Source organism: Pipistrellus kuhlii, unplaced genomic scaffold (genome assembly GCF_014108245.1).
Source record: "Pipistrellus kuhlii isolate mPipKuh1 unplaced genomic scaffold, mPipKuh1.p scaffold_m20_p_10, whole genome shotgun sequence".
Lineage (NCBI taxonomy): Eukaryota > Metazoa > Chordata > Mammalia > Chiroptera > Vespertilionidae > Pipistrellus > Pipistrellus kuhlii.
The window spans coordinates 44,054,000-44,079,660 of record NW_023425405.1 but is presented as its reverse complement, the minus strand read 5'-3'; the positions used below and the strand labels follow the sequence as shown (position 1 = coordinate 44,079,660).

Sequence of the window (25,661 nt, the reverse complement as noted above, 5' to 3'; positions counted from 1 at the left end):
GGATGAGGTGCTATTTCCTTTACACTCCCAATTATATTCGCTTATTTTGGCTATTAATCACTTCTCTAGTCATTCAAAACTGCCTCATAGTAGAGATTTCTAACTCTCTTTTCCTTCAGACACACAGTCATCAACATTACGCTGCTCAAGTTCTGTTTCTGATGGCCCCCTTTTGCGAGAGAAAAAATATTATTAGCCTGACATTCTAGGCCCTTGCTTAAAGATGTCATTTCAACCTTCCCTTGAAACTTCATATTTCATTTACAAATTATACTCATCTCCCAACACTCTACTAGCCACAAAGGAAGACAAATTTTCCTAAAATGCCTGGATTTTTTCCAACTGTGATATTAATTTGAATAAGATAAAGAGTTTGACATTCACTTGGATTGATGGTACTTAATAATTTTGTACTATTCTCTTGATTGTCATATTCCAATGTCTATGTTTTTAGTCACTAAAGTGTACTACAGTTAAAACACTGCACTGAGACCCATATACAATTAAATAAACATCCTTCAGGGATTCTTTTAGAAGAAGTTCAAAGATAGTAGAGTTGAGAGAGGAAATCATTGCACTGACTGAAGTGCTCTCAAAGAACTCATCCATGAAAAGAAGATAGTATCATAGACCACTAGATGGACAAACAACAGTGTTGTATGGAAAATACTCAGGAAGCCAGATTTGTTTGAGCAGAGGTGATTTGGGGGGAATAGTAGATGAGGGTGGCTCAGAGGCATGTTGCTTGCATTTTTAATTGAACTTGAGTACAGAACAGTGGGTAATCTACAGCATAGGAGGAAAATAGGTTTACAGTTATTCATATGGAAAATAATATAAAAAAGAAAAAAAGAAAATAATACAATAATTAAATGATACAAAAATAAACTCTGTATCATGTACTTACAACTGTAGCTACAGTTTAGTCTACAATGTTAAGTGTAGACAGATAACAGTATGAACTGGATTTGTAGAGGAAATGAGAAATGATTTGCCATATAGAAGTGAGCAGCAATGTTTCTTTGAAAGCTGATTACTGAGAAAAGAAATAACCATTTTAAGACAACTATATTATTTAAATGAAAGTATAATGTTAATGTATATACTAATGCATGTTTTTAGTGTGATTAAAGAAGGTGAAATATTAACTAAAAAGAAAACAGTAGCATATCTTCGACTTGCATATTCAAATATGCTTCAATTAACTTTAAAATGTCTTACAGAAGCAAGTGGCATCTAAACTTTATGCTTCCTGGAAATTAGAATTTCAATAAGTTCTAATAATAAAAGTATATCAGAGACTAAATGGTATGGATTTTAAGCCAAGTGATATGGGTTTAAAACACTAAAGCTAGTGTAAATATATCAAATTCAAAGAAAGAGAGAATTTTAAGAGACCTGAAGACATACAGAAGTGAACATGTAGCTCATTAATTACAGTAGGATGGATAATGGACACCCAAAGATGTCAGGTCCTAATCTCTGGAACTGTGAATGTTACCTTAGGCCAGTGGTCGGCACACTCATTGATCAACAGAGCCAAATTTCAACAGTACAACAATTGAAATTTATTTTGAGAGCCAAATTTTTTAAACTTAAACTTCTTCTAACACCACTTTTTCAAAGTAGACTCAGCCAGGCCATGGTATTTTGTGCAAGAGCCACACTCAAGGGACCAAAGAGCAGCATGTGGCTCGGGAGCCGCAGTTTGCCGACCACGGATTTAGGCCCTTGAATTATCTTAGGTGCATCCTAATGCCATTAGAAGTGTTCTTATAAGAGAGATCAGTGAGATTAGACACACTCAGAGACAGATAGCCGTGTGAAGATGGAAGCAGAAAGATCTGAAAATGTTACATTGCTGGTTTTGAAAAATTTTTGTATTTTAAGACACTATATTTGAGGTCACTGCAATCCTAGGGAATTAATACAAAGACTTTCTAAGCACAAGGCAAATGAAAATTGAGGGGGGGAAAAAAACACTTGACTACACAGTATCTTATACTTATTTATGTAAAAAATAAAACATAAATAGCATTGCTGTTACAAATAGAACACAGGGTTAATAATCCATATATAATAAAAAAAAATATTAACACCCTGAATTTAGTAAGGCTATGTCTAAAATAAAATAAAAATTCAAGAGATCCAAATATATATTTACAATTCACCCTGAAAAGGAATAAAATAAATGCACATAAGTGAGCTAATATTTTTGCCCCTGAATTGATAAAATCCCAAACCCTACTTATTTTTATTTAGCTTAGCAGGTTATGATAAATCAAACACTATCATACTCTTCTCATAGGAGAAATTATAACACCCTAGAAAACATCTTGATATGTATAACAATGACCTGGGTGCATTGTATCTGATTCTGTAATTTAGAGTTGGGAAAACAAAGCAATGCAATGAACTACTTACTCTTTGCTTTGTGTTGGGTAGTATCGTCATTTCCTTGTCAACATTTGGAAAATAAAGATGTACATAACCTTACATTCTACCAATCTTTATCACTTCAGGATACAAACTATAATTTGTGGTCTCTTTTCCAGTAAATGACAGACATAACTGACACTTAATAAATATAAGAAATCCTAAATTTCTGATGTCCATTTTTCCCCTCCAATCATCTCCTTCTTTAAATAATTTATAGCCTTTTTAAAAAAATGGCTAATAATATTTTCTCTGAGATAAAATTATTTAAGCAGAATTTAAAAGAATGTTAAATTCCTGACCACACCATTGTGACAAATTATGTAGGGAGATTTTCTGCACCTCCCATGTGGGTGTCTCATGCTCCAGGATATACTTCACAACAGCAAAAGGGAACTATGAGATGTGCAACCTTTTGTTGGGGATTGTGGCATGTGGTCAAGCAGATTTTTTTTTTTAACACCATAAACAGAATACGCACTCATCTTTTCTTAAGAATCAGCAGATCTAAATTTAGGTTCCTCTAGAATTCGTCTCTAGTTATACTGGCAAAAGATAGAAACTGCATTCTTCAGCTCCATTATCTACAAGAGTTAACATATTTTCCAGGCACATGTTTCAATAAACAGCATGTCAATGATTGTTTATAGTGGTAAGTTTTCCTCTAAGCATAACACCTGAAAAAAAACCTCACTCTTTGATGTCCTTTTTTTTTTTTTTTAATTAAATTACACAGTATTTGTTGGGAAGGTCTTCACCTAGGAGACACTACAAAACACTCAGACTTTTAATAGCCCAGTGTGCCCACTATCAGGAAGTGTAGGGCTCCAAAAAACAACAACAGAAAAAGAACTGCTCCTCAGAGTGGCTGGTCCCTCCCTCATGGGATGATCTGGGTCAGAGCAAGGCCACATTTGGCTATGTGCAATGCAAGCTCTAACCTCATGTGGAATAGGAGACCTGGGTGTGTCTATATTTGGCAAACCATGCGCAATATTTTACATAGCTCGGTTTGTTTTCCCTTTCCTACTTCTCGGGAATACGGTGCTTCTCTATACTGTATTGGCTTTCAGTCTTGAGGGTCCTCTGAGGAGCCATGTTCCCCCCTCCCCTCCTGCTACAATACCTGAAGATGGCCCATTATCTAGGGAATCTTAAAAGGGGCCATTCTTCAAACCTACTCTTCCTATTAACCCTCTACACTGGAACATTACCATTAACTTAAGGCAGGGGAGTGTTTGCTCACAGAATAGCAATTAAGATCAATCTGGAAAAGGAATTTAGTTAGAAGGGGACTTGTGTTGGTCACAGTCCAAATTTTTTTTTTTTTTTTGCTAACATATGCAGATACAATCAACACATCCACATCACCCATTTCCAATTAATGTGGGTTTAGCCATTTTTTTTCAGACACACAAGATTCAGGAAATAGTATGTCAACTTATTTCTAGTGCTCAAAAGTTATTCTTTAAGAATGTGATGAAAAAGTATGTCTTTAAATTAGTGATAAAGCCAAATACTCCAAGTCATTTAAGAAGACATAATTCCAGGCCTGATGGCATATAATGTATGGAAATAAAATTAATTCGAGCCTGGCTCCAATTCTTACTTAAGATGCGGTCATGGGGGAATCACATAATGTGTGTGTGTGTGTGTGTGTGTATGTGAATTATTGATTTCAGAAAGGGAGATAGACAGAAACATCAATGATGAGAGAGCATCATGGATTGGCTACCTCTTGCACACACCACACTGGGGATTGATCCTAAAACCTGGGCATGTACACTTGACCATAATGGAACCTGAGACCCTTCAGTCCATAGGCTGATGCTCTACCCATTGAGCCAAACCAGGTAGGGTTGTGTGTTGTTGTTTTTTAATTGTCATTTGTCCCTCTACATTGTATACATTACCTCTACCTAGAAATCAAATGAGATAATGAAAATGATTTTCATAACATAAAGTGTGTTATGTTTGCATAGCATATTACATTGAAGTCTTCTGGCTCTGTGACTGGTTTTCTTTCTAACTGACCATTTTCAAACAAACATAAGTAATATTATTATCTCGTTCAATAAGCCTGGGTTTTCCAGCCTAATAAAAAATTATAGAGTTCAGAAGTACTTAGACATCCTTTTTTCAAAGAGAGAGCACTTATAATCAGTTATTGGCTGACTATTCAGATGTGATTTTTAGCAACAACAACAACAAAAAAATAGCATATAAAAACATAACTGAAAAGACAATTTTTTTTATGTATCACTTTTGTTAGAGACATTTAAAAAATCGCATTTTGATTTCATTAGTGTTTTTTTGGTATCTGTGTTAAAACCAAACTCAAAGTAAAGCAACATTATTTAACTGTTTAATTGCTTCCATTTTGTTTGGGAAACTTAACCTCAATTTCACCTTTGTGGCTACTGTGCTAGTCAAAAATCAAATGACATTGACCATCTCAGGCCCAGAATAATAAACTCTTCGGGAGCTTTAAGCTTCTTTACCTTTAACAGGGGGGACTGAGCAGTCTTCAACTTGCTTGTGTTCGCTGATGGACAATGAACAGTTTCTCTGTCTACATCTGCACAGGGCTCTGTGAGGTCTGCTTTAGCCTGCTGGGAATTGAGAGGAGGGAGAGGCAATCACAGTGGGTTTAAAAAATTGTTCTAAAGATGACATTTGGAGGCAAATATTTTGGCCACAGGCCAATATTTTTTTTCCCCTCTAAGTCTAAAACAAGCTTGGCACTTTACATTTTCATTTTAATCTGCTTTCACAATCCAATATAAGTTGACAGTTCACTATTTCTAACTAGTGCAAGCTTTCTTCAAATGGCTATCTCTACCCATAGGCTATTTTACAAATGTGTGATGAAGGAAAAATTCCAGACTTGTAATCTTTTATTCTGATTTCATCACTTGCTACAAAATCTATTAAGAATCAACTCTTATCAATTATGGAATACTTGGGTCTTACTTTTGTTTTCTGTTTAAGTTTGCAAAAACATTGCCCATGGCTGGAATGTGAGATAATCTCCTAAAGAGTTAAATACTTCTTATTAAATGGAAATGAGATAGTGCTGGTAAATTCAAATATAACTAATGCCTTTTAAGCCAATTTTCCAAGAGAAAAAGTGTGAGTCAAATTTTAACATAGTATGACTTTAATAACACTGTTGATTTCTTTATTATATACAACTGGCTATCTTTAATTCTATCAGTGTTATGGAACTTTGCATTTTCAGGAGCACTGGTTAAATAGAAATGATCATTTCCTGATACAAGGTGCTATGCTTTGGGAAGTAATCAGGGGAGCAGCTGGGTTGGACTTCTGACTCAGAAACAACAGGTTAGAAGCCAGGAGGGCTGATTTACATGATTGGGAGGCGAGAGTCTGCTTCCAAGCAGATAGGAGGACTGGGAGCCAGGACACATGGTCAGAAGAACTGACTCCAGGAAAAGCAGTGTGTTCTCATTTATCCTTAAGTGAGGACATCTAAGCTTAAGTGAAGACAGGGAGACTGTTTTTGAGCCAGAAGGCTGACTCAAGAAAACTGTATTTCTTTACAACTTGAAAGGCTATCCGCGGAGCAGAGGTCCCGCAGAAACCATGCTATACATCTAGTGACCGCCCCAGTACCCTTTAAACAAAACTTATTATTACATGAGTCATCCAGCGCCTCACCACATACTGGGCTTCCCCTGAGCAGTAAAACAAGTTATTTTAATTCTCAAGGCGACTGGTAGGATTTCCTGGGTCACTTCTTCCACAGGATTCTTGCAAGAAATAGGGGTTCTCTTCTAATCTAGAATAAAAAAAGAACCCAGATTTTCTCTGTGTACTCTTGTGAACTGCTAATTAGACAATGAGAGTTGATGCAATTAAAAAAAAATGTGATTCAAGCCCTGACTAAGTGATGTGGTTAAACTGATAAAGTGTTGGCCCTGGCAATGAAGGGTTGTGAGTTTGATTTCAGATCAAGGGCTTATACTGGGGTTGCAGGTTTGATCCCTTCCCCACTCAGGTAGTACCGGAATCAACAGGTCCATATGACAGAGACACATATATGTGTCTGTCTCTCTCTCTTTCTCTCTCTCTCTCTCTCTCTCTCTCTCTCTCTCTCTCTCTCTCTCTCTCTATCTCTATTTCTCTCTCTCTTTCTCTCCCTCTCTCTCTCTCTCTCTTCTACTCTTTCTAAAACTCAGTGGAAAAAATATCCTGGGGTGAGGATTATAACAAAACAAACAAACAAACAAATAAACAAACAAAAAATGTGATTCAAATTCCACAAAATAAAATAAAGGAATTCCAGAAAACATACCAAATACTTGTTTCTTCTGCTGAGAATAGAAAAAGTTATTTTTACATCCTGAAAAAAATTGATATTTCTATTCTTACAATAAATAAAACCTTAAGTATAATATGACTTTAAGATTATATTCTATAATTCAAGAAAAATACCCTATAAGGAGTAAACTGTTATGAAACTCTTTTAATATTAAGATTAATCTAAGATCAGATGCTAGAGTGAATGGAAAGTGAATATTCCAAGCAATCCTCTTCCCTGAATGTCACTGATCTCTGTGGAGAGATTTTGGTAAGTATTGAGCAAGAGTAAGATTAGCATTAGATCACTTGACTATTACCTGCTGGTCAGGGATTCTATTTGCTGAAAAATATAGATCATATAATTTAATAGTCAGCCACAAGAGGATAGGATTGATAATCATTAATGAAAGATGAAAGATGGAAAAGCCATTCATACTCAAGTAGAAGAATACCGACTTCCATATAAAAGCAAACACAGAAGAAATGAGATTATTTTTCCAGATGTGGTACTGACTCTGCTGTAGCATATACAACAAAATGGGCTACAGATATAGATCCATCTTTGAAAGCAAAGTCTCTTTCATAAGTTGTGTACTAGTGAGAAAAATTACTGCTTACCTAAGATACTTCCTTAATTCTTGATGAATATTAATCATTTCTAAAAAAAAAAAAAATTCCTATATACATAAAATAGAAATATTAGGTCTCACCTAGAGAGTAATTCAAAATGACATACAAATTTGAAGAATCAAGATATATTGGATGGTATGAAATAAAATACATTATTTGACTCTCTTATCCATTTTCATAAATTGCATTGTATAAACTCTTCAATTTGTTTAAAAATGCTAAAAGAAGATTGTGGCTCTGAAAACTTTAGTAAGTATTCCTTTCCTGCTTAAGTAACGTAGAAGTATGCTTTCTACAAAGATCAATATATTTGTAAATCCAAGTTCTGGTAAAGTATACTATATGACTGTTAATAATATTAATTAAATACACAGTACATATTTACTAAAAACCTACCATTTGTGGTTTGAAAATATGCAAGTAGAAAGACAAATCTAGACCTCACACTTCACAAAGATTTTAGTCTGGTGCAGAGAATGTTCAAAAAGCCAAAAAGTATATTGTCTATTAGATTATGTATTAGTACCTGTATGTATTATATACATGGTTTATATATATAAATAAATGTACCTGTATATCTGTATTATATATATTATGGAAGGAAGAATGGGAAAACAAGACTACTAGCTGGAAGAGTGTGTTGGACAAAGGAAGTTTTATATGGAAGATGGTTGTTGTAAAATAACAATAATAATGATCTAGTATGGAGTAACAGTTAAAGTTTTAGGAGTGAAGCTATATAAAGTAGAGAGCTACAGGAGGAAGTAGAGAATGAGGTCCAGGACACACTTCAAATTGGAGGAAGAAAAGTCTTCTGGCCCAGTGGGTTTGGCTCAGTGTTTGATACTTGATCTATGAACAAGGTGGTCACAGTGCGATTCCTAGTTAGGTCATATGCCTGGGTTGTGGGCTTGATCCCCAGTGTGGGTGTGCAGAAGGCAGCCTACGATGATTCTCTCTCATCATTGATGTTTCTATCTTTTCCTCCATTTCCCTTCCTCTCTGAAAATCTGTCTGAGGAGGGAAAAAGAAAATTGTAAATGGTAAGATAGTTAGGTGGTAGAAATGTGAAATAGTTTTCATTTGATGGTTATTATTTTCTTCATTGCAGTAAGTGCCTACATTATCTCTGAGAGGGAGAGATGGAGGCAGAAAAAGGCTGTAAGTGAGAAAGCAAGTGTATTTTGGAGTGATTGCTGTGGAGAACTGCAGAGATGCTGATGAGGAAAACCAAGAATCACTGGCCAGCTTCAGGGCCTAGGTGTGCTGGTCATTATGAATGTATATGGTTACTGTCTTTCATTGTTTTGTGACTTCCTTCAGTAGTTCTGGTAGAAGCATGGAGATGACAGGCAGTTCAAATGATCCAAGACAGGGGTTTGGCAGAAAGATGCAAAGGAATTCAATTGGCCTGGGAACTTGAGGTATTAAGCCTCATGGTGAATTTTAAGCTAAACAAAGAAGTTGTAAAAAATGGGGGAGAAATGATAACAATTGAGAAAATAGGAACATCAGACTATTGGATGTGTGGAGGCGAAAAGGCCTGAACTGCTGTACTGGGAATAGCTGAATGAGAGTGCCAGAAGGGAGGCTGTAATAGATTTAGTTGTCTCAGTCCTTCATTCCAAACCCCTCCTGGTGATGACAGGGCCCAAATGTGACTATGAGATTCAGTCACTGAAGTCTAGTCAAGTGGAGATGAGACAAAGGAATAGAAAGGGCAGGTTGTCAGCTGAGCAAACACAAAGACATTGAATTTGCATGAGATAACAATCAAATTCGGATGCAGAATTTTAAAAAAAAATGAGTTGAGTACTAAAGTTTTCAGTAAATAGTGATAATTTGAAGGTCAGTAAAACTAACTAGAAAAAAAAAAAGAATGAAGGGAGATAGAACTGATTGTATGACATAAAATTAGAAGGGTTTTTACTTAAAAGTGAGGTGCAATGGCTTAGGGACTTCCCTGAGAATTGAAACCAGAGGACAAATAGCCATTCCAATGTGAATTTTAAATAAAATGCTTACTTCTAAATATCTCTTCCTCAAACATTTTAGAAACACTCTATGTTAGTGTGACAATTAAAAAGTGCATGCCTTTTGTCTCAGCTGGCCAATCTTTACAAAATAGAAATAGCACATCACCACCACAGAGTTAATATGTAAAAGATTACCAGTACCCAGAAGCTTGCCTTGTGCTCTCTCCCAGTCTAACCTGCATTTATTATCATGGATAGCTCTGTTTACTTTTCATGATGTTATGAATAGTTTGAGCATATCTTCTGGCCTACCTACTATAGTAGTATATGTACTAAAACACATTTATATGAGGTTCATGGAAGCACCATTTCTAACAGCTTTCTTTAAATTTATATAAAGTAATATTTGGTAATTACTTCACCTATGAAGCATATATGTCTTGTTGAGTTCTATCTTGATTGCTAGACAAAAAGTCTAAGTGAAGGGTAGACTGAATTCAGAAGAAGCTCTCAACTTTCAACTTGACTGTAGATCACTATCATGAAGTGAAGTACCCTGGGACATTGTGGACCTGGCAGGGGCAAGCCTTGGCTCAGAGGTAGCTAATTATTATACATAGCTGCATGGAAATTACCTCCATTACCTCACAACCATTTTGTAAGGTCGCCATTCGTTTGCCCCCATGGTAGAGCTGACCAAACTGGGGCACAAAGAAGTGAGATTGTGGAAAGCTTACTGCTGCTCCACCTAGGATTTCCATCCAAACCATCTGCACTCAAAAGCAGCCCTTGGCCAAGCTCCTTCCACCCTGAACCTTGACAGTTTTCAAAGATTGTAGAATTTTAGCTAGAAATGAGCAGGGGCACATCTGGTACACTATAGAACTCTATTGAAATTTGAAACCTGAACAATGATTTAAATTTATAGTCTTTGGTGAACATCTCGGAAGTCTACATTCTCCCTTCTTTTTGGTTTAGAAAACTTCAGAGGTTGATCTTCTCTGTGTCCTTGAATTATTTCTATTTATTGCAACACTCCTACAATTTTATATGAGTGCACATTCACTATTGGTCTAATCACGTGAATGGGAAAGAGAGAGATGGTGTAGAGTTTAGTAGCCAAACCCAAATCACTTGCAAAAATAAAAACAGAAACATTCTATAATGCTGTACTGTTGTTTTCTGGTTCTTTATACAATTGCCAACTGGTAAAATAGGCAAGACTTTTAAAATTGTACTATTGCTTTTAGTGTGTTGGCAGATGAAACAATCCTACTTCTATCACTTTTTATTTCGCTTTATGTAGTATCTAGAGATTTATAATCCTTTCCCAAAGCACAGGTATAAAATGCAGCATGCACATATAGCATTTGGAGTTTTTAGAACACCACATGGATTAGGGGGGGTGACAATGATTATGTGATGATGGCAACATTGCATCCAGACTGAAGTCTATTGTATGTTTGGTTTTGTGTGTTTTAACTCCCTGAACATACTTAAGTGTATACAGAATGTAAAGAAAAACTGTAAATGTGACTTTCTTTTACAAGAAATAACACATTAATGTAGCCTCAAGAATGTTGTTTTGCCATATTTAGGATTTGATAAAATGGTATGTAAATTTGTGAAATTAATGTAGTATAGGTAGCTACATTATATATCCTATAAAAGTCATGTTGTTATCAAAATGTAATGATTTATCTTTGTTATTTACTTTTGAATAACTTATTTTTGAATAACAAAATCTATTCTTAAAACTGTGTCAAAATTTCTAATATCAGATCACTTCTCTGACTCCTAGGAATCTTTTGGGATTTTTTTAACCTATGATTGTTAATCATGCTTTTACCTAAGAGTATTTCTTAAAGGCAAATATTATAAGAAAAAGAAAGCCCTCATGAATGTAAACATCTGTTTGGAAGCATTCTAGTACAAAGGGAGCTTGCTACACGCTCTGGAGTAGCAATGAAGGGGTTACTGTTTATCATACTGTACAATGGAAAAGAGAATGCATACTGGCTCTCAAGTTCAAAGGGCTTGAGGGAGCTTTGGTAACTTTATCCCCTTTAGTCACAAACTGTGAGACAGGCATATGGTTAACATCCTTTATTGGTGTTATTTTTAAACTTGTTTATGAGACATAAATAAAAAGTATTCTAAACCCTATAATGACGTTTCTCCCCGAATGGAAACTTGATTGTGAAGGGCCTGGCAGTACCTCTTCCAGTTTGACTCTGGCAACTTTTCCCGGCCCGGGTGAAGCAGGCATGGAAGCGAAAGGCTAATGCAGTACATTCTTGCTCTTCTTTTCCCCCCTCTGAGTTTTCCCCTGGCATAGGTATTCCAGACCTAAAGAGCTAAGATGGTTGAAAGGGGATTTAGAAAACTGACAAAAACCATTTGGGGAAGGGAGTATCTCCACAATATTTCATGAATCATATTTGGTAACAAGGGAATTTCATTTTCCGGCTAACTTAATTTCTGACTCTATAGCAGCTAGAAATTTGGGCCTCCTAAATCACACAGGAGTTTTTAAAAAAAAAAAAGCCATAGGAAGTAATAAATGTCAAAAACTCATCACAAACAGGCTGGGCACTTTAATTTCCCCCCCCAAATTTTACTTTAGTCTCTACTGGAGTTCTTTGAACATGTAACAAGTAATCCATCTGCAGTTCAAAACTACTGTAAAGCTGGTTTACCAGGCTACCTGCTTTAAACTTACATCTTTCCCTCAGGGCATTAAGTCCTGGGGCCATAACACTTTCTGAAATACAGGTCTCCGTTCCCTTTAATTTTCCTTGGTATAGATTTAGAATGTCATACAATATAATTAGGGAACATTTAAAGCATCAAGATGCATAAACATATGGGCACTGGCATCACTCTGGAATCATTTGTTTTCGGACAAGAATGTGGGTGTACCTGCTCTGAAACACAAATCCTCACAGGGGACAGCACGGGCTTCCCAGTAGAAATGAAACTATGCCTTGCTATGATTTTTCCCTAATCTGATTCATCAACAGTGTGTGCATTGGCTTTTCATAAATGAAACTGAAAAGCAATAAAGACCCAGAACAATATTTTATCAAGACACTAAAATTTTGCTTCATTTGGGCAAATAAATAAATAAATGTTTATATTTATAAATGTAAAGAACACAGCTTAGATGAAATAAATGTCATGACTCAAATAACTTAATAAAGAAAACCTTGTGGACACATATGAGATAAAATATGGTAAAGATTTCCTAGCCTGTTTTAGAAATATTAAATAGAATGATATTCCACTTCTTGAGCTTGTACCTTTTCCGTGACAACTCAAAAGCCATTGCAAATACTCATGATTTATCTGGCACAGAAGAGAACAGCTCTCCCTTTAAAGCTCTGAGCTCAAGTCTTTGTGTTCAGAGCATCATTCTCTACCTTTCTTCTGACAACACTTTCTTACACAGGGTCAGGGCATGGCTGGTTCCACCTCCTTCATCATCTAGGCTCACATCCAGCACTTCATTTACTTAGGTCAGTGAGCGAATGAGAACTCGAGGTTCTCAAACTAAAACCTCTGATTATAAGCTCCTATTTCTAAAGGTCAGTTGCTGCCCTTGCTTAGTTTGGACTATTTTATTAAATTCACCTCACTTCCTGTGTACAATGGGCATTCATAACTGAATATTCAGTAATGCGATGTTTCTACTGAGTCCTCGAGGATTTCTTTTCCACCATGTAAAAGTTCAAGGGAAAGAGTAAATGTGACATTGTAATCCAAAAAAAGATTTATATGCTGTACTTTGAGAAGATAATTCTACCCTTTTCAATATAATTCTCTCAATCTTGTGGGAGAAAAGAAAAAGAAAAAGGGGGGGAAAAAACTGAGACAATTACTCTGGATTTCTACAGGATTTTATATAGTTTCAGACTGATGAAAATGAGCTCCCTTATGTTTTATTTGTTGCCATGTGACATACAAGTAATAATATTTTAAATATTTCTAGTGACAATCAATACTTGCCTAGCATGCTTCAGAGCTCTAGGAATAGTTAGAATGAATTAGGCAATATTTATTTATTAACCAGTGTTACTTCATGCTCTAAGAGACAATGAATAAATGGTGCAACCAAAATTATAAACTAGGATTCCTAGCTTTTAGTCATAAATTCCAACCAAAACCTCATTCTTCTTTTTAAGGTATTGCTATAGGAAACCAGTCTTATTTTAAAGGCAAGACTCTAGGGATTTTCTAAACCAGAAGGGACAATTTTTTTTTTTTCTTTTCTGAGCTGTGGCTTTGCCATCTGTTATATTTCCCTTATTGCACAAAACTGGTTTATATGACCAAGATACTAAAGTTCTGACAAATAAATAGGATATTTTTAGGAAGATCTTACATTATAGAGAGCAATTTCAATATTGAGATACCTACATTTTTACTTATATTCAGATGAATTAGTTTTTCCAAGAAGTTTAAAAGAACACATTTGAACAGTTAAAAATCATCTTGTATTTATTTTTAACTCATCAGTGATGATCACCAACAATATTTTAACTCAGTTTATGCGACAGAGGATAGGTTATGAGGAACACCATTCTATTTTTCTATTAATTCTATATAACATAATTTTTAGAGAATTCTTATGTATTTGATCTGAATAGTATACCACATCCAGGAAAAATTGCCTGCTAAGAGATGAGTAAATTTTCTCCTCCACCCCATTTATTCTGAGAATGGAAACTGGATCCCCGCAGCTATGCCAGATTGACTTCTGGGGTGAAAGGTATATGAGATATGTATGTTTGTTATATGTGTGTTGGGGGGAGGGGTGCTGATAGGTTTGGGAAATATGACTTGAATATGCTACTGAGAAAAGAGGAAGAGCATGAAAATAAACAACTATTTAACTTTTCTGCACTAAATCTTAGAAACTTATCTTAGAAAAGAAAACAGTAATATTTACGGTGCTGGGAAAGAAATGTAATCTTCCCTTGAAAGACCAAATGCCGTCCAGGAGGGGATGTAGCTGCTGTAAATGACGACATTAGTTACGAGAAGACATTAAAGGAAGCTGTGAGTGAAGAACCGGGAGGCTAGCCCCGTGAAAAAGGAAGTGGAACACTTGGAAGTATAATATGCCATAAAATGAGGGCAAGCCCCTGTTGTTGCTGGTGAAAGGAAGTCCTTTAGATCAACACTAGTACACTGCCCACGTTCTTGATGCTCTGTGTCATCTGCTTACACTTTTTTTCCCCCAAAGATATTTTTTTCATTCTTTATTGCATCTACAAAAGATAGAATACAGCCTAACATTTAGTTGGTAGTCAATACATATGTGATAAGTGAATGAATGAGTGAATGAGTAAAATGATATGAGAATGACTGAAACTCTTAAGCCTAGCGTATCTTCAAGAACTTCATGCGAGAGCATGATAAATAAAATATACCCTCTTTATTATCATAATAGTCACATATGTTTAATACATAATCTATGCCAGGCACTATAATGGATACAGCAATATAGCATTCATATTGTTTATAATCCTCATAGGCATTCATGGAAGTACATATTGTCAGTTTCTTTTGAGGAGCTCTTCTTTATTCAAGGGTTCTTGCTGGAGCATCCAGGAAAGCAAGGTTCCATGTCTTTGAGCCTGCCTATGGGGACTTTGCAAACTTATATTAGAGATCATTTCCAAGCTTAATGTTACTTTGATTGTATTGCTGTTTTGTATTAATTGAGAAACCAGGGTAAATAAATATCCCTTTTCCATAATAGCCATCACAGTTTTCAGGACTGCTATATTTTCAATATGCAATCATGTATTCAATACTAATTCATATATTCAGTGCAACATTTTTTTAAATATGGTAATTCTTTTGCATTTAATTGCTTTTCCTGAGAAGCACTGCTAAGGATATCGATATCCATATCAAAACCTAAAGATATATGGGATGAGACAACTTTTTTTTTTTTTTTTTTTTTTTTTTTTTTTTTTTTTACAAATATAACCAATAGAAATGTAAGCCGGTTTTTAATTCACTGATTCTGCAGTGTATGGAAAGTATCTAAATTATCTTTTCTTGTTTATATTTCACCAGTCTTATTGGTCAGGTGAGTATATCACAAAGTGTAAATTAAGAGCATGTAGATTCTCTCCAAGGGTTTATTCAGTGTCAAGATCAAGCTTACAGAGAGAAAAGAATCTCATGGATGATGCATAGAAGGAAGAAAACATGGTCTATTTGTGGAAGAAGTGGGAGGGATTGTCTTTAAGAAGCTATAATATCATATATAGTTTATGTATAATTATACAGGTATTTGAAATTTTGGCATAATTAAAACATAAATTATGGCAATTGTATACTTTATCAAATGGAACATTTAAATTTACCTATAGTATCTTCTCTTTTCATTAACCCTTAGGCAATATATTTTCTAATTTGCTCATTTTTTAAAGTTAGTCCCAATTTCTAAAATATAATACATTATAAAATATGTGGTAGAATTTGTGCTCTTTATCTAACCTTGTGGACCATGAATAGGCAATTGCAGGCAGAAACCCTGGACATCTGGAATTACTAGTCATTCCCACTTAGAAAATAGTACATGTAGTACAGAAAACAAGGTCAGGACTGCTTGCCTCAGAATTAGAAAATATGTTTTTTAGAGCCTTTAGTTTTAATGTTGGCAATAGGACCTGTGGTATCTTATTTTTTAGTTTGTCTTTGCATTATGTTTTGCTGCCCTCCTTGGAATATGTTATATCTTATGTCCCTCTGTATCTATAAAATGGGTCTACTTAAAGTATTTAATATAGCTTATTATAAGGATTAAACTATATATATCTATATATATATACCTATATATATACATATATATATATATATATAGATATATATATATAGCATTTTTAACATATCTGGCACGTTGTTAAAGTTATATGTGTTATATAAGTGTAAGCACTGTTATTATTCTCTCTCTCTCTCTCTCTCTCTCTCTCTCTCTCTTTCTCTCTCTCTCTCTCTCTCTCTCTCTCACACACACACACACACACACACACACACACACACACATAGTCTTTAATAGTTATCACTAGAAATTATGTTCCATACTTCCTTTATGAGGTGTATTTGTGTTTTTGGTGTTTTTTGTTTATTTGTTTTTCAGTATTTGAAAGCACGAGATCTACTCTAAATCTTCTCCAGAGTTTGTTAAAAAAAATACAATGTGCCAGGCTGGAGTGGCTCAGTTGGTTGAACATTGTCCCATGCACCAAAAGACTGCCAATTCTGTTCCCAGTCTGGGCATATGCCTAGGATGTGGGTTCAATTCCTGGTCGGGCAGTTACAGAAGACAACTGATCAATGTTTATCTCAGACAGATGTTTCTCTTTCTCTCTCTCTCTCTCTCTCTCTCTCTCTCTCTCTCTCTCTCTCATTCTCTCTAAGCATGTCCTCTGCTGAGGATTAAAAATAAATTAATTAAAAATAAAGAGAGAATGTAATATATATGAATCCTAAGCATTACTCTTGGTCCTAAAATGTAATAATATATCCCAATATAAGCTGTACTGACAGTTAGTGAAGTTTTTCTTTATAGTATTAGAACTGACAACAGATGAGTAATGGAAACAAAACTTTGACAAAATTGAAACTGTTTAATATAAAGCATAGAATATAAAGCAAACTTAAATTAAATTTGTAAAAAATTGTGAATAAGTCAGCATTATCACTGCTTCCACCAAAGTAAGGCATGAATAATTGATCCTACGCTACTGTTGATGGCATTGTTATTTTTTTTTCTTTTTCTTGTATTAACTCAGTCTTTATTTTTGTTTTAATCAGACAATAAATATTTTACATGTTCACTAGTCTGTCTTTCTGCCAAAATAAGCTTACAAATATCTTCTCATCTCTTCACATAGATGGCATACTTTAGAAAATTCAATGTAATGATTTCAGAATGTGATAGGAGAGAATGTAAATATTTGAGGAAAATAAATACTAACCTCAAGCAAACTACTTGGGGGGTCTACAACAATGTGGATAACTCTTTGCCCTGTTCCTTTTAATGTTCCTGACTACTTATGCATTTTGCTTCTGGCTAATGATGACAGTAGAAAAGCCAAAATTCTATAAGAAAAATTAATCCCGTGGTGTTTTTTTTTGTTTTGGTGTTTTTTTCCCCTGGCTCCTGTAACAGCAATAAATTCAGGGATACCAGATATATAAAGATAATGTATTTTCATTAAATTTCTAACTCAATTGTGGATCCATGTGGTTCAGATAAAATGCATTCATGTACAAAGATCTGAGATGCTCACTGTAACCAAATTGAGCTCTAGAGCCCTGGAGCATTATTCATTCTGAAAATGAGCCACATTCATGTCTAATGAGAAAACAAAGTCCAGTTTTTAATTGGCAGTGCGGAGGGTTTAGGAGCTCTTTTTTAGTGTGCTGACTTCCCAGAGCCAGGACACACTCAGTCTTCTCACACTTTGCTTCACTCTGCAGTGGAAATTTAGATACCAAGCCACTGTCTCTGGTACGCTTTCCTACATCACAGTATTTCCAAGTTTACGAGCTTATTCCCAGGTTGTTATAAAAGTGGAAGTTGCCCAAGCTCCTCTCCTAAATTTCTGAACCAGGTTTTTTCTGTGGCCTCTATTTTGAGGTTTATGCCAGCCATCATCCTCCTTGCCCATTTCCCTAGTGACCTAAGGTTCTACTGATGTCCAAACCCAACAGCACTCAGTTTTAAGCCCAAAATACGCCACTTCACAGTTCAAAATTTCTTAAGTACTGCTTTGGAGCCTTCAAACTTTAACTGTGGCTTAGAAATTTAAGGAACTACCTCAGGAATGAGGGCAGAAAAACAATAAAGTTGGTTTTATAATTTACATCTAACCATATTCAATTAATTCTAAATCAATGCACATATTCTTGGAGCTACTGCTTTTGCTTTAGCTTGAATACAAGAAAACAGGCCTCTGAACCCAATCCCAGAATGGAGCTATGCAACCCATGGGATGGCCCCTTAGACACTGTCTAATGTTAATCTCCAAGCATTATTCAACATCAATCTACTGCAACTATGTACTGCTCTTTGGGCATTGTGCGCCGTACTGTATTCTGTTAACTGATCATCATGCCTGCCTATTTGAAAATCATTCTTCACATGGCTCTGTCTGACTAATCAGTTCAGGCTGGTAGACTAAACTGGAAATAGGTCTTATCCCTGCCACCTCCCCAACAGCCTTCTTGCCCGAAACTCTGACTATGCTGCATCCTATAAGGAAGCAATCTTGCTTAGATGAAGCCCATGGTATTTTTAATGCTCAGGAGATGTAATTGATGTATAGGTTTATATATACTAAGTAGTAAAAACATTGCTATACAATTAGTAGAATCATGGCAGGAATGAGTTTTGCTGAATGTCAGACTAAGGATTTAAGCATAATTTAGTTAGAAATGAGGGCCCACTGACCATTTTTAGATTGGAAAAAATTTAGAAAGCTTTTTCAGGTATTATGACAGTAGCAGGAAAAGCAAGAGACCATTTCAGCCTTTCAGAGTACAGGTGAAAATGTACATGAGAAAATGACTGAAAAATCTAGCAGCTTTGATGTGACTCTGTAACTATGGGATATAAAATCATTATTATTATTTTTTTGGAAAATTTGGGGAATTTACACTTTTGAGTTAAGAAGAATAAAAGAAAAAAAAAATGACTTATGAATCATCTAGTGAGAAAGAGGTACTACCTGGAATTGTAATGAAATGGGAGGCCAAATGTAACTCTGAAAAATTAAAAACATGATTGAAAAGAAATCTTAAGTGCCAACTGGCACACAAATGTAAGGAAATTGCATTAGCTTGTGAGTGAGAAAATAGGAATGATGAATGAGCTGAGGTTTGGTCACCACGGGACTTACAAGAACATTTCAGGAATGTGATAAATGTTATGTTTATTGAGAATAAGAGCTTATTGAGGATATGTATAGCCTTACATATAAGTAGAATATAGTGAAATATAGTTACATAGAGAAATAACAGATATTATAAGTAAAATATAGTTAAATTTATGACAGTCATTTGATATTCCCTAATTTAATTTTCAATATATCAGGTAAAAACACCTATCAAATAAATTCCACAATTTTAGCAAAAGTATAATGGCATCTTTTAAAATAGTTATACGTTATTAAGCTTATTATTTAAAATTTTTTCAAGACTCTCTTATCTCTATTCAACTCCTCTACATGTGGGCACACCCACCCACAAATAAATGATTATCAACTTCTCCATGGCAGGAGTCACTAATTTTTTAAAAGTCCCCAGACCTCGTCTTTTTGTCTAACACCGAGTATATTTGTCAATAAATAGTAATAACATAAGAAATTTAGAAATATTAGATACATGTTAACATTTAATATTTTCATTTACTATTGATGTATGAGACATATGCTGAGAGAGTAAAGTTTAATTTTTTTTGTAGTCCCAACCTGGGATCAGGCTAATTAAGACATTTGCCCTTCCACCTTGGCTTGATGGAGTACATGGCCTACAATACCAGAGTGAAGCTCCAATGGGCTCAGGGAGAAAGAAAAGCACAATGGAATATTTGAGTGCCTGCTCCATAAAATCTGAAGCAAACCTCTGTCTCTCTTTCCTGGTATTTTGCCTCTTTTTTAGGGTTAGTTGACTTTGGTTTGCATACCTTTCACTCAAAGAGTTTCCTTGACTTTCTCAGCAAGACAGGCACTCACCACCAGAGTTATGAACAATTTGCAAACCTCGATTACTCTACCCTTTCTTTCCTCCCTAGATAGAATGTCGGAATGGAAGCAAGGGGTTATTATTATAGGCTTAACCTAAATGTGTTCTGATTTACTTCAAAGAAAATCATTTGCAAAGTTTGCTTCTTTAACAAATATCAAATTACTTGAAATTTACCTACAACTAATCATGACCCATCAGTGTACTCACACCACTCCTGAGAACTGCAACTCCAGTTCAAGGAAAATGAATGGTTTTAATTTGCTACTCACCCACATGGATAATCAATGAACAACCATGAACAACCTCACAGTGACTCCCCTTGCTAACAAAATGGACCTTTAGTGTACAGCTAATAAGTAAAATGTTCTTCTTACTACAATTGTTCCTTCCTCTCTGCCTCCTTTTCTTTCTCTCTCTCTCTCTCTCTCTCTCTCTCTCTCTCTCTCTCTCTTTCTCCTCCATCCCTCCCTTCCTACCTCTCTAATTTTTTGGAAATTCCTTCTCCTTTCTTCTGGCATTCTGGATCAAGAAATAGCCTGAAATTGTTAACTGTTATCTGACTTGGCTTACTTCTTGGAGCTAAAATGCTAATTATTTGATACATAAATTTTAAAATATATTTTTAAGGACAACCTAAGAAGTGAAACATGGCTTCGAAGCAATTTATCTTTGGAAACAATACCCATGTCATTAGTTTATATGAACCCTGATCAAAACTGGGCCAGTGAGAGGTATATGAACTGATCACTGATGGAAATGGGAATTACGTGAGGGTGACTTTTTAGTATCAGGGAGACTTGAGTTTCCAGGGACCTAGGAGATAATATAGTCAAATGCTCCAATTGTAAGGATAATTAATTTAAATCAAGAGAAGTTAAGGTATTGACATAAAATAAAACAATTAATTGTCTGTAGAGCACCGATCAAAATCAGGCTCAGCTATCTCACAAGTCAAACATCTTGCTTCTATAAAATGTTAGTCTAAACTAACAGTAAGGAGCTATTAAATGGTTATTATTAACGTTATTGAAGTTTGCACAAGCCTATCCATGCAGGATTTTATTTTCTTCTAAAAAAGTTGGTTGTTTGCTTTTACCTCTAGCAGAAATTCCTGTTGGTTAAAATTTTTTTTTCTTTAGTGTCTTTGGAAAGATGAATGCTTTTCTTTATCAACTTGCATAAAATATAAACAGATTATAGTAATCATAGTTAAAAGTTTTTCAAAGAAGCATAATTTAACTTTAAAGATAAAGCATTTTCTTTAGAACAAATTTACATGATTTAAAAACAAGAACATTTTTCTCCCTTACAAAACTTGTCGAGCAAGTGTGGTTTGAAGCAGGGATATTTAGATGGAGAACATGATTTGGTATACCCTGAGGGAAGATCAGTTTTCAAAGGATTAAGCTGGGAAATCTTCTCAAATGGTTTACCTGCTTGTCTGACCGGCCGCAAGAGTCCAGGTGGCACTCTTATTTTACTCCTCAGCTTGGGTGGGCTTAATTCTGTAAGTCACATAGAAGAATTTTCATAACTTATTTTTCTTTCAAAATGTGCACTTGGCAAGATGGAAAATAAAGATCGAAACACCTGTGTGCCAAATATAAAGCTCTGAGTGCCCTGCAGAATCTCTGCAGCATGGGCCACGATCAGACCTTCATTTGACCTGCTGTGCAAGAGGATACAAGTGAAGGTGATGAACCAAGGGAAGGTGAAAATTTTGAGAAATAAACCTCATTCCCTGAGTTACTCTCAGCACTACTTGAATAGCTCTAATTGGACTTTGGGTCTAGTTTGCTGTTGATTAGTCTTGGGTAATACGTCTTCTTTGTTTCTCACCTTATACCAAAAATAAGTATTAGATGCAGCATTCTTTATTGGTTGGCTTGCTGTTCTGTTTGCTAAATCTCAGGGATACATTAGGATTGTATTCTTTTTTAAGAGGATAAAAAAAACAGTTCAAAAGATTAAATCTTAAAAATCTATTAACAAAAAGAAATGTAAGAAGTGTAATGATCAACCGAAGGACTTATATGCACGCATATAAGCCTAGCCAATGGACACAGACAACAGGGGGGGTGAGGGCATGAGTGGTGGGGGGTGGTGTGTGTGGGGGTCATGGGGGAGGAGGACATATATGTAACGCTTTAATCAATAAGTAAATTTTTAAAAAGTGAAATGAATAACTCACAGTTTATAGGGAGAGGTTGTGTTTCATGAGTTCTAGCAGCAGGGACATTTCTGTAAAATGGACTTTTCAGGCAGATTGCTTCTCTTAATCCCTGGCCCAGGGCTGCCTGGTCCACCTGGGAACAGGCTGGTGTTTCTCAGGGAAGTCGATCCAATTTGTCTGCTTCTCCTAGTAACTCACAGTCACTTACATTTATATTCCTATTGGTCAAATTTAAGGATCATTAATTTTTATGAGGAATACATAAGAACTATATACTGTGGGCAGCAACATCTCTCTCCCTAATCTCACTCTAATTTCTTCTCTCCACTTTCTTTTTTTTTTCTTTGTTTATTTTTTAGTTACCTCTTCAGAGACACAATACGCATTCATTTGAAGCTACTGAGGAAACAGATCCACAAAACAAAAGTAGTTCAGCAGTTTTCGCTCTAGTCAGAACTGCCTCTCTCAAATCAGAATCATAACGTCTGGAAAACCACGTTCACTATATTTTGAATAGAAACATAAATGTGAATTAGAGGAAATTAGATAGGTCATCGGCTTTACAGAAACATTATATATAGTTTTTGAGTGTTGTGATAAACTTATTGTGTCACATATTTAGGTAATTCTTAACAAACACAATCATAAACAGATATGCACAAGCCAGTCATTAACTGTCCTTTATTTTACAGCCCCAGCCCTCAACTTTAATTTTAACCATGAAAGAACAGGAGGGTCTGGTGGAGTGCACCCCAATCTGTCAACACTCTTCACAAGTCCTGTCCCAATGAAATCCATTCAGATAATCATCCTCAGAAATTCAGAAAAAAAAACACTACCAAAAATGCAAATGTATGACTTTAATAGCCTGCTTCTAATAATTGAACCTTTGTCCTTGCTGTGAGATAATAATATGTTGTAATTTATAGCACTCCACTCAGTTTCAAAATGTGATTACTTAGTCTGCTCACTTATCATTGCATTTCTAGGCAATTTATAAACTTCTTTACAGCAAGCATCATGTCTGTCCTGTTGTCAACATAGCCAGAGCGAATAGCACCCTGCCTGCCTGGCACAGATTGCATTTTGGTTGGATGAATGAAAGAAATAACTGAATATTCTATTAGCTTGATAAAACTAATACCATACTATTACAATTAAGCACAGAAAAAGACAGAAAAGCAAAGAAAATTTAGAGTCTGTGGAAAGAAAGCAAGATTATATATTCTGAGGTAATTTCACACGCACCTGTTGCAGATTTTATCGAAATTGGAATCTACCCTTTTTGATGACAAAGACATAACACTTTCAGATGCTTCTCCCCATTGGTTTTGAACCCAATTACTTTAACTTGTTTATTATAATAGGATGAGTCATTGATATCCATTTTGTAAGTAATTAATTTTTACAAAAGTAACCATTAGATGCAGCTAAGAAATGACAAAATACAGTAAATATATTTGTAATTCAGTTGGCTAAAGAAACTTTATGCTGAAGAACTTGGCGACAAAATATGGTCATATTGGTAACAATGTCTTAGGATATTTTTTAAAATATCATTTCTTTCATCAATGCAAGTGGCTGTACTTTATTTTTCAATCTGTATCATTTGTAGTGATTGTAAATGAAACAAGATTACAAAGTCTAGTGCTGAAAGGTATTTTCCCACATGTCCACCACGTTAGCCACGGTATAGGCAGGTCAGGTTACAGCATTATCTCTGAGCATCTGGAAAACGTATACTATTTTGTCCCTAGGTACCTACAAGGAATTCTTCAGGGATTTTTTGTTTTTCTAGCCCAGTTTTTTTTTCACCTTAAGAAATAAATAATCATCATGAGCTGAAATATAAATGCAATTAATTTCCAACAGTATATTATATCATCCAAACAGCAACCGTGAGGATTTTCTACATTATACTTGTGAGGGCATGCCTATCTCAGTTCAAAAATACCTAGCCCTTATGTAATCTCAGGTTTCACATTTGAAAAAACTTCAATATTATCTGTCAGCCTTCTTTTTTAACCAGGTCTTTTGCTGATACATTAATTTAGGAGAGAAAATAATCCAGAGGAAGGTTCAAATAACTGACCAATGAATGGAAACCCCAAATCTCTTTAAATGCTTTTCCCATTCTATCTTTGATATTATTTAAATTTGGTTATTTATAGCATAGCCAACAGCATGCTAGGAAGAGTAATACACAGCAATATCCCTCAAGCCAGCAATCCCCAACATGTTTTCTGTAGGACACCAATATCCTGGAATATTAATAGATGCCACTCACAGTAAAGTTTCTGAAATTTAGGACACTTAAGTAATGTTAGAATAAACTAAATTAAGCAACTAATTTAGGTACAACAAAGAATGCTAAAATCATTAATTGTGTAAATGTGCAATGTGAATTTTAAGACTGTAATAGAGTCTGAAAGCTTTCCTACTTTTACTTGACTATGGCACCTTGGAAAAAACAGGTATTCCAAGGAACACACTTTGAGAAAAGTTTCCATCTCACCATCATTATGTGAAAAATAACAAAATCTGTACTTGACAGTTCTGAGGATGCAGAGCAAGTAGTTGCATATGCTTGGACATTCTCTAAGTAGAATGTACGTAAACACCTGCAATTTAAATTGTTGGTGGCATTCCTTGCCTTATCTGTGCTATAATTTGCTCGGCTTTGCGTAGTACTGCGCTTTACCCCTCCACTATGGAGTCATGTTTAATTGATAACCTCGCCTTTCTTTGATCGCCACATTTCAGGGACATTTAATTGCTGGTTCAGTTCTCCCCATCCTAAGTGTCTTGCCTATTTTATTTATGGGACATTCAAATTTTATAACTCATTCTCCAAAATGTATTAATCCTAGTCTCTTCAGATCAATCTTTTAAAAATGGCATAGCCCTGGCTGGTGTGGCTCAGTGGGTTGGGGCATCATCTCTTCACCAGAAGGCAGATCAATGTTTCTATCACATCAATGTTTCTCTCTCTCTCTCTCTCTCTCTCTCTCTCTCTCTCTCTCTCTCTCTCTTTCTCTTTCTCTCTCTCTCTCTCTTCTCTCTTTCTCTCTCTCCTCTCTTCTCTCTCCTCTCTTCTTCTCTCCTCTCTCTCTTCTCCCCCTTCCTCTATCTTTAAATTCAATAAAAACATATCCAGTGAGGATTAAAAAAATATGCATTTACATGGAATGGAAAAGTACATCTATGTAAGTTTTATTTTCTTAATATAGATTCTAAGAGCTCCAAAATTTTTTGGAGATTCTACAAGCACCCAATCATTTACATTAAGGCTCATGTTTATCCGTTTACACTTTTATCATTTTCTCTTTTTGCTTAAACATAGAAAT

General features: G+C 35.2%; 1 protein-coding gene across 2 annotated transcripts in view; it reads right to left on the bottom strand.

Annotated features, from left to right (window-relative positions):
• Positions 1–25,661, bottom strand: part of SEMA3A (semaphorin 3A) — a 352,298-nt gene that overhangs the window by 219,486 nt on the left and 107,151 nt on the right. Inside the window, exon 1 of one of the 2 annotated variants that reach the window (XM_045578494.1) lies at positions 4,938–5,037. The exons of the other annotated variant lie outside the window; for it this stretch is intronic. The gene's annotated coding sequence lies outside the window, so the exon portion shown is untranslated. Of the gene's footprint in view, positions 1–4,937; positions 5,038–25,661 lie in introns of those variants that run through there. 2 annotated transcript variants of the gene reach the window in all.